The sequence below is a fragment of the Pan troglodytes genome, chromosome 21 (assembly GCF_028858775.2).
Source record: "Pan troglodytes isolate AG18354 chromosome 21, NHGRI_mPanTro3-v2.0_pri, whole genome shotgun sequence".
NCBI classification, from domain to species: Eukaryota; Metazoa; Chordata; class Mammalia; order Primates; family Hominidae; genus Pan; species Pan troglodytes.
The window spans coordinates 30,798,339-30,809,504 of NC_072419.2; positions in this window are offsets into that span (position 1 = coordinate 30,798,339).

An 11,166-nucleotide genomic window follows, 5' to 3' on the forward strand; every position below is an offset into this window, starting at 1 on the left:
CACTCTGTTGCCCAGGCTGGAGGTGCAGTGGCACGATCTTGGCTCACTGCAACCTCTGCCTCCCGAGTTCAAGCAATTCTCCTGCCTCACCCTCCCTAGTAGCTGGAATTACAGGTGCATGCCACCATGCCAGGCTAATTTTTTTGTATTTTTAGTAGAGACAGGGTTTCGCCATGATCGCCAGGCTAGTCTCAAACTCCCGACCTCAGGTGATCCGCCTGCCTCGGCCTCCCAAAGTGCTGGGATTACAGGCATAAGCCACCCTGCCAGGCCCAATTTTAAGATTTCAAACCACACAGAAAGCTCACTATTTAGGCAACTATTCTAGTCACGTGTATTTAACTTTTCTATTTTTAACAGTTTTACCTAGACTACCTCCAAGAACCAAGCTATCACGCAAAGCTAGTTACCATTTAAAGCCATTTCAACCATTTTAAAGCCTACAAACATCAGTGATTTACCTGGGTAAATATCTTAAAGTTAAATTTTAGAAGATATAACATTTTCTTTAAAGTAACAAGTTTAGATTAGTCTTATTTGTTTAATTTATTCAACATTCTTTTTTATAAGCCAATTGGATAGCATGTCAGACATAACATACATCACAGTACTTGTATATATACATAAACAAACATAACAAAGTGACCTGCATAAGACAACTGGATCCAAGCCATTTACAAAATCCTGACCTATCTGGCTAAACTTTGTTTACCCCAACAGGTATGGAAGAGGCAGGGAACAGGATTCTGTAGCATCAAATAAGGAAGAGAGAGGGCAAACCACACGGCTCAAAGGGAGACCTGGGCATCCCGGAGCTGCCTGAGAGCTCCCCCAGCTGTGGAGACTCCAAAGAAAAATGTTCAGGTGGCTGCTTGTCGTCCACTGTGGGAAGCTGTCTGCTTCATCAAGGATTCAAGACCCCCAGTAAACTTATTTGAGCAAGGCAGCTTGTTGGGGCTAGCGGAAGAAGGTTAGCTTTAGTGTTGACAGGAAGCCTTTTCCTCTCCCACCGGCACGATTAGGACATTCTCACTGCCAATGGCCCTTTTGTGTATAGTAGGCACACTGATTCTGGCCCAAGGACCAGCGAGTTGGTGGCTCTCATCTGGGCATCCCAGACACCGATTTTACAACACTGCCTCAGGATAGGTAATTCTGAGGTGGCAGAGGGCTTAATGCAGCTATTACTAATTGCACTTTTTGCCTATTTCTTTTGTGTTTTTTCACATCTTCTGCCTTTTCCCTATTGTTGTAAACTTTAAAGGCCCTGTTGGCTCACAGGGATCTGAAGTCCCATTGCTGCTTTTTGTAGCCTCTTCCTAATGTCAGGCACAGCAGATTGAGTAATGAAATGTGTAACCAGGAAAGCTTGCCCTTCCAGGGAGTCTAGGTCTGCATTAGTCTATTCCCTGAGTGCCTCAACCAAATGGCCCAGAAACTAGTGGGATTTTTGTCTTCTCCCTGAGTTAAAATATCTCTAACCTTGTCATAAATGACTGGCTTAACCACACTGTTTTTCTCCTGCTTTTTTCCTGTGGCACAGCAAGCAGACACCAATACTTGCAAGTCATGACAATTTAAATTAAAGAACGTGGACAGCTTAGTCAACTCCTCTGCAAACTTTTCTGGATCCTCTGAAAACTGGCTGAATTTTTCCTTGTATAAATGAAAAGTCTTGTACACATAGAAAATAGCACGTGTACTCTAAGTGTCCCCGCATTTCCATCAACTACTTCCCACAGTGGACACAGGTTTGACTGTAGGGCTGATATGGGACCCCACTTCTGGTGGTACTGGTTGGACTTACTTTCTCATGCAGCAGGGGGTATAGGCTAGTTCGATAAGGGGGAGGGGTACCTTATGACCTTGCAGTGAAATTCTGTGTTAGAGGACTGGCAGGACCTCAGAACTGGGGGTCTGAGGAGACTCCAAGGAGGGCAGAGGTATTCTAGGGGGAGCAGCTGGGAGGGAGCCCGTAGGTGCTCCTTCCTGGTGCCTGGAAGTAACATGAGCCAGTAAAGGGCCATAAAAGCCTGTACATAAGGGACCTCTTCCCATTTTAATAGGATATGTCTAATTGTAAAATAGCAATATAATGTGTATAACCATGTTTAGGCCAAATCTCTTGGTTTTCTAATTTATGTTGGACCCAAATGGTATTACAATAGAAAAGTTAAGTCAAATTTGAATTTGCTCCAATAGACTAAAAGGTACAATAGTGGCAAATCCCCTGGAGGCTTGTCACTGTCTTCATGTCCAACAAGGATTTCTACTGGGCACATGAGTTTGTCTAAGTCTAGCAAGAGGGTAGGAAATTGGGCCTTTGCTATTTTTCTGTCTTAGACTCTCACTTCCTGCAAAGAAAGCATAAATATAGGGCATAAGAAAGTGGGTTATAATCATTTTTCAGTGAATGAACTATGACAAAGTGTTTTTTTAAGTAAAGTGAAGAAAGAAACGTGTGATAAAGTGACAATAAAAAAAGAAAATGCTGTTATGGAAAATAATAACTTTAGGTCAGAAAACAGAAAAGGCAAGACCAAGATTCCCCTAGGGTGGACTTTCAACCCACAGTCCTAGAGGGAATGCCAATGCAAAAATCCTCAGAGTATCCAGGGGGTGGCCCAAAATAACAAACAAGGAAAACATGGAGTTCCTGTGTATGGGCCTTTGAGGGTCTCCACACCAAATGTCAAGAAACCTGGAGCATCCGGGGGCTACCAACAGTGAAACCCAAAAGCCTGGCTGGGGCCACAGAACAACATGACTCTGGCATCCCAGAGTCAACACAACAGGGTATCTCCCACAGCTAAGTGTCCTGCCTTAAACAATTGCCCAAATGCAGTTAGTGGGGAGCCAAAGGAAAAACTGTAAACAAAACATAAATTTCAGGGTGGAAAAAAAAATAAAATAGCAGCAGACAAAAACATAAAATGGCATTAGAGAGGAAACGACTGAGATAAGGGGTGACAAGGATGTAGTTGGTTAGGACTTTGAATTGCTATCTAGGCAAAGCCTGGTTCACCCGATATTGGCAGGGAGGGCAGAGGGGACATTCTCCTGCCCACAGGAGCCAAAATGGCACCAACCAGTCTCCAACTTAGGGCTGGGGTGAAAGTCTGCTCCCCAGGTTTCCCCAGCTTGGGTGGACTCAGCTGCTATGGAGGGAAGGGGAGGTGTCAGTGCAGATCAGCGACCCACCAGCTGCAGTGGCAGGTCGTATGTGAGGCTGGGGTGCTGTGGCTGCTCACCCATCCACTGGGCTCCACCACCTGCCAGGAAAGATGATGGTTCTTAAAAGAGCCCTTGGCTAGTGTTACAGCTCTGCAGCTTTGATCACCATAGCACTGATCACCATCTTACCATCTCTCTGTCTCGCTGATCACCATCCCCCCATACTACCATTCCACTGACCGCCAATTGCTGCCTCTCACTGTCTCACTGTCCCAACAACTGTCAATCGCCAATCATTGCCTTTCCATCTCTCTCTAGTTATTGCCTCTCACTGTCTCACTGACTGCCAATTGCTGTTTCTTGCCACCTCGCTGGTCACCATCTTGCCATCTCTCACTGTTTCTCATCATCTTGCCTTTCCACTGATTCCAGGGTGAGCTAGTGGTGGCAGACAGCTACATTTTATTGAACGGGTACTGTTCCTTGTGGAGCAGGGCTGACTTATAGGCAGTGTGCCCAGAGTCAGCAACATATGGGCTCTTGGCAACAATACTTATATTCACATAAACCTACTTTCAACTACATACAAATTAGGGGGCAGGTCAATACAAATTAAGGGGCAGGTTATTTAGAACTTTCTAGGAAAGGGGCAGTAACTTCCGGGTCATTGCCTTGGCATTTGTAAACTGTTATGGCACTTGTGGGAGTGTCTTATGCCAATGAGCTATAAGGTCAGCTGGGGATGACTTTAATTATCATCTGCTGGTTCCTGCTGACTTTTTTTTTTATTTTATCCTATCTGGACCAGATCCTGTTTTGGTCAGCAGGACTGTGACCAAAAAACAAGTCCTTCCAGTCTCCTACCTCAACATTAATTAGATCATAGTTTTCTAATTAATTAATCATGACTTGTCAGCATTCTTCTTACATATTTAGCTATAATTTCAATTTAGGGGGAATTTGCCTGCACCACCCACTCCTCAGCTGAGAATCGATATCTAAAAATCACTGCATGAATTTGTTTCATCATCTTCTCTGGTAGGGGTGGGACAGTGTGTTAGTCCACCCTCACACTGCTATAAAGACATACCTGAGACTAGGTAATTTATAAAGAAAGGAGGTTTAATTGACTCACAGTTTTGCATGGCTGGGGAGGCTTCAGGAAACTTACAATCATGGCGAAGGGCAAAAGAGAAGCAAGCACCTTCTTACGAGACAGCAGAAGAGAGAGTGAGCGAGGAGAAGTGCCACACTCTCAAACCGTTAGATCTCCTAAGAACTCACTATCATGAAAACAGCATGGGGGAAACCACCCCTGCAATCCAATCACCTCCCACCTAGACCCTCCCTCAACACATGGGGATTACAATTCGAGATGAGATTTGGGTGGGGACACAGAGCCAAACAATATCAGATGAAGGAAGGAAGGAAGGGAGGGAGGGAGGCAGTGAGGAAGGGAGGGAGGAAGGGAGGATTAGGTATCTTTTATAACAAGAAAATTGTCATAATTTTTTCAGGAATACAGGTTCCATTGGTGAATATCAGGTCATCTCTCCTGTACCCCTGATTTTATTTGATTCCCTAAATGCCCCTCAGTAAGAAGGAAATGTGCACTAATTGGTTGAGGCTCAAAGTGATTATTCATTATGAAAGTAATCCTACATATCAATTCCCTTTGAAGGATGTTTAGGAGAACTGCTATTATTTTTCTTTCACCTTGGAAAAGAAAAAGCAAAACCAAGCCAGCCAGGTTTATTCTGCTTCATTACAGCTTGAAAATACATTTACTGTACAGTCGTTTTTCAATATAGTAAATCTCTCTGGGAGCAGTTTATTCTGTGAGATGCAGAGTTATCTTAGTTGGATAATTCATGCTCTTTGGTTTACCTGGGATGCGCAATTGAGGCCAGTTGCTGAAATGGTACCAAGAGCAACAACAACATCAAGAGGCAATGACAAGTTCCAAGGGTTATGGCACTAAAAGAAGAGTGTGGGGCTACAGCTGTGGCTGTGTTTCAGATCCCCAAGTGCCCATGTGAGTTCCTGGCTCAACACCATGAATACGCCAGGAGAGAGCCCTTGCCTGGTCAGTGACACAGACCGCAGGACAAGGGAAGTGTCAATGGGATCTGGCCAAGAATTCCTATTAGAATATCTGGTGAATTATGGCTTTTGAGAAGCAGTAATAATCTTCACATAAAGGGATTCCTATGTTGATTGTAATAAAAATGAATCCAGGCCCCACCAGCCTCCCTCATTTGGATTCCTAAGTTTCTCCCAAGTGGCTTCCCAGCCCTCAGCTCCACTCTCTCTGATTTCATTCTTCACCTTCTATCCAGAGATATTTTCTCAAAAGAAAGTCTAGTCAAGCTGTTTTCCTGTCTATATTCAGCCAGTGCTTACCCAATCTCATAAAATGAAGTGTGAATATTTACTGATTACAGAGACTATAAGGCTTTCACTCTTCAAGTTTTCGTCTTGCTAGGTCACTTTCTAGTTGCTCTGATTTTTTTTCTGTTTCACACTCTCCCCAAGCTTTTATTAGCCTTGTGACTTCTGCACATGTTGTTCTCTTTACCTGAAATACTTTCCCTCATTCTGCACTCTCCTTGGGTCCAAAATTCAACATCTTTCCTTTGGGCTGGGAGTGAAGAAGTCACCACCTTCAACAGAAGACTCGGCGGTGCTCTTACATATCATAACTCCTCATAGCACACCTTAAACAACAGTCTTCACACTTTAGGGTTATCACATGTTTAATATCTGTCTTGTTCACAGCACTACAAGATCTCTGAAGGCAGGTGTCTTATTCTCTACACTACAAGACCTGTTAAGGCAGGGACCACACTTGTCTCATTTATTACTGTGTTACACTACCTTGGACAGTTTCTAAAACATAGGCTCAATTAAGATTTGTTGAATGCACAGATCACCAAATGAGGTGCTCACTGGTCTCCCATCTGCCTCTGACAAGGGGGCCTTACCAGTGAACCCATTTTCACAGTGAAACCCCTTTCTCTCTCTCTTATTTCATTCCTTTAAAAACAGAAAGTAATGATAGGACTTGTTGCTGATCCTTGAGTATGAGCTTATTCAGTTAATGCCAAGTTCCTTGCACAGTCTGTCTTTGGCTGGTTTAGAGCAATGGTTTGGGGATTGGAGAACTTCCCCCTGGAGGGCTTAACACACAGTGTTCTGGACCCTACTCCAGAGTTTCTGGTGCAGGGATCTGTAGTGAAGCCTGAGTATCTTCATTTTTAACAAGTTCCCAGGTGCTACTGACACTGCTGGTCTGGAGACCACAGGTTGTGAGCCACTGGTCTGAACATTCTATTTAAAGTCACTTCATTTCTATGGTCTCACTGTCCTATCTTATCTCAGTATGTGGACCCCCCATCTAATTAACCTACAGTTCATCTACTTTTCATGAGATTAACACTTGGCCAGATCCTGCTGTGGCGGATACTCAGTGCAACATGTTATGTTTTGACCTTGCATAGAGTCATTAAGCAAGGTTGATTAAGCAGGGCCTTTCTATGCCTAGTAAGTCCCAAAAATAACCAAAAAATATATGGGACATGACCACATAAAGAAAACCTGCTAGCGATTTTTGCACATTGATTTTATATCCTGAGGCTTTGCTGAAGTTGTTTATCAGTTTAAGAAGCCTTTGCACTGAGGCAATGGGGTTTTCTAGATATAGGATCATGTCATCTGCAAACAGGGAAATTTGACTTCCTATCTCCAGTTTGAATATTCTTTATTTCTTTCTCTTGCCTGATTGCCCTGGCCAGAACTTCCACTACTCTGTTGAATAGGAATGGTGAGAGAGGGCATCCTTCTCTTGTGCTGGTTTTCAAGGGGAATGCTTCCAGCTTTTGCCCATTTAGGATGATATTGGTTGTGGGTTTGTAATAGATGGCTCTTGTTATTTTGAGGTATGTCTCTTCAATACCTAATTTATTGAGAGTTGGTCAACATGAAGAGATGTTGAATTTTATCAAAGGCCTTTTCTGCATCTATTGCGATAATCATGGGTTTTGCCTTTAGTTCTGTTTAAGTGATAAATTGCATTTATTGATTTGTGTATGTTGAACCAACCTTGCATCCTGGGGATGAAGCCAACTTGATAGTGGTGGGTAAGCTTTTTGATGCATTCCTGTATTCCAACAACAGGCAAGCAGAGAGCCAAATCATGAATGAACTCCCATTCACAGTTGCTACAAAAATATTAAAAGACCTAGGAAAACAGCTAACAAAGGAAGTGAAGGAACTCTTCAAGGAAATCTAAAAACCAATGCTCAAATAAATCAGAAAGTACACAAACAAATGGAGAAACATTCCATGCTCACAGATAGGAAGAATTAATATCATGAAAATGGCCATACTGCCCAAAGTAATTTATAGATTCAATGCTATTCCCATTAAACTACCATTGATATTTTTCACAGAATTAGAAAAGGCTATTTAAAATTCGTGTGGAATATAAAAAGAGCCCAAATAGCCAAGACAATCCTAAGCAAAAAGAACAAAGTCGTAGGCATCACGCTACTCAACTTCAAACTATACCACAAGGCTATGTTAACCAAAACAGCATGATAATGGTACAAGAACAGACACACAGACCAATGGAACAGAATAGAGAATTCAGAAATAAGACTGCACACCTACAACCATCTGATCTTTAACAAACCTGACAAAAACAACAATGGGAGAAGGACTTCCTAATTAATAAATGGTACTGGGAAAACTGGCTAGCCATATGCAGAAAATTGAAACTGGACCACTTCCTTATACCTTATACAAAAATTAACTCAAGATGGATTAAAGACTTAAATGCAAAACCCAAGACTATAAAAACCCTTGAAGAAAATCTAAGCAATGCCATTCAGGACATAGGCACGGGCAAAGATTTCATGACAAAAAATGCCAAAAGCAATTGTAACAAAAGCAAAAATTGAAATATGATTAATTAAACTGAAGAACTTCTGCACAGCAAAAGAAACTATCATCAGAGTGAATAGACAAAATACAGAATGGGAGAAAATTTTTGCAATTTATTCATCTGACAAAGGTCTAATATCCAGAGTCTACAAGGAATTTAAATTTACAAGAAAAAAAACAACCCCATTAAAAAGTGGAAAGAGGACATGAACAGATACTTCTTAAAAGATGGTACACATGCAGCCAACAACCATATGAAAAAAAGGTCAACATCACTGATCATTAGAGAAATGCAAATCAAAACCACAATGAGATACCATCTCACACGAGTCAGAATGGCCATTATTAAAAGTCAAAAAACAACAGATGCTGGCAAGATTGTGGAGAAAAAGGAAACAATTGTACACTGTTTGTGGGAGTGTAAATTAGTTCAACCATTGTAGAAGATAGTGTGGTGATTCTTCAAAGTTCTAGAGGCAGAAACACCACTTGACCCAGCAATCCCATTACTGGGCATATACCCAAAGGAACATAAACCATCCTATTATAAAGACATATGCATATGTATGTTCGTTGCAGCACTATTCACAATAGCAAACACATGGAATCAACCTAAATACCCATAAATGACAGACTGGATAAAGAAAATTTGGTACATATGCACCATGGAATACTATGCAGCCATAAAAAGGAATGAGATCATGTCCTTTGCAGGGACATGGATGGAGTTGGAAGTCATTATCCTCAGTAAACTGATGCAGGAACAGAAAACCAAACACCACGTGTTTTCACTTATAGGTAGGAGCTGAATGATGAGAACGCATGGACACAGTGTGGGGAACAACACACACTGAGGCCTGTTGTGTGAAGAGCGAGGGAGAGCATCAAGAAGAATAGCTAATGGCTGCTATGCTTAATATTTAGTTGATGGGATGATCTGTGCAGCAAACCACCACGGCACACATTTACCTATGAACAAGCCTGCACATCCTGCACATGTACCCCTGAACTTAAAATAAAAGTTGAAAAAAAACAAAAAAAAACACAAAGAAAAACTGCATAGTTATTGACTCTGTTTCACAGCATTAGAGAGAGTTGATGATAGTTTAGATTGGAATTAAATCTTTTCTGGATGAATAATTGTGAATGACATTTTTATCCTGTATTTTCATAGTCATCTTTTTCTCTAAGGCCAAAGTACCCAGTAAACAAGGTTTTAGTTTTGTTTATTTATTTATTTATTTGGAGTGCTCTCCACATCTCTTACAGTATTTACTTTCTAAACTTACCTTATAGGCATGATTCAGTATGCTCAGATACAAAGAATCAGTCACTTTATTTGGTTCAGGTTTTCACTTTCATTTAGATCATAGGCCCCTAAATTTTGACTACGGTTTATGAAATAAACACAAAGCATGAAATTTTTACCCAATATCAAATATTGGGTCTAGAAAAATTCCAGGACATTTTGGTGATTTCCTCACTATCTTATGCTTAAGCTGCAAGATTCCCAAGGGATTTCAGCTTCCCTGTCGTTACAGAACTGACCTTGTGTCCACTTACCCAGCGCAGCAAACACTGACAAGGGGATTAGCAGCTAGAGAAAGTGAGACATTTATTGCGGGGAAGCTAATGTTTAAAAAACGAACTCCCTGATGGCTTACAGGTACGAGTTTTTAAAGGTAGGGAGGTAGGCATTTCAGGCAAAGTCATAATCAGTACATGGAGGCCATATACTAGTTTGACCTAAAAAAGTGGGGTATCTCAGATTGGGAGCCACAGGTCAGAGGTGGATTGAAAGATTTTCTTATTAAGGAAGGGAAGCTTTGTCTAAAGACTTAAGGGTCAGCATAAAAGAGTGTTAAGTCCGGCCTGTTGGTGTGACTTCCTTCAGGCCCCTTAGGAAGATATTTAGAACAAAGAATGATGGTCAGGGCTTAGTCCTCAGCTCCCTCTTGTCCAGGTGCCAGCAGATGTATTTGGTGAGGTCCAGGTTTCTGAAAAACAACTCAGGGATATACATTAAGATGTAGTGTTTAGTTTCTATAGGAAACCCAACATCTCATGACTAACTTCCTTGGCTATGGTTTTTAGCTATGATTACCTTCTTGCTTAGTAAGTCACTCGTTTACTTCTCAGGGCTAGCTGGATGCCTGGAATGTCTTTTAAAGGAACTTAAAATTGTCCTTTATTTCCATGCTTAAGGGGCCCAGCAGGCACCTAAGACAGGTCCCAGCTCTGTCTCACTATAACATGTTGAGGGGCTCCAAAGTGTTGAGAACCTGCATGCTGACTTACCAATTGGATGTTGATTAGAATTGGTTCACCATCCATCCATCCAGTCACTCAATAAAGCACAAAAACAACAAAACTCATTGTATAAGGTGCTGTGGGAATCAAAGACTTATAAACCAGGGATGTCTTACCTTGAGGATCTTATCATGTGACAGGAAAAGATACACAGACAAGTGATTGCATAGCACCACAAAGAGATATAATGAGAAAGTTAAGTCTACCCAGAAGAGGAAGTACGGTAAAAGAGCTTAGACTTTAAAGGAAGGAAGATTTAAATACCAAATCCAGTCCTTGTTAGGCAGGCGGGCACTTACCCACTGTAAACTTTTGGTTTTTTCATCTGTAAAAATGAATAGTATGTAGAATTATATTTTTAAGAGTTTGCAATATTGTATGATACTATTTAGTAAGGGTTGTACTCTCAAAAAAAAAATGCCGTGGTTAATGTTAAGCATGGTATTCAGATTAAAACTGAGTGTTTCTTTCACAACCATTTTCCTGTCTCCTGGGGTCAGACCACATCCCTTTCCAAACTGCCCTCACACCGTCTGCCTCCGAACTAGTGCTTGTTCTACTTTTCTGCCCTCTGCAGGCTTTGCTGCCTGTAGCCTTAGCAGTCCATTTATGTGCAGAAGACCGTGAGGAAGGGCACCAGGCAGCCACTCCAGAGGCAAGGTCAGGAACCCAGGTGCCCTGGAGCTCACTCTGGACTCTGTGCTGCTTCTGGTCTGAATTTAGAGACAGGATCAAAGT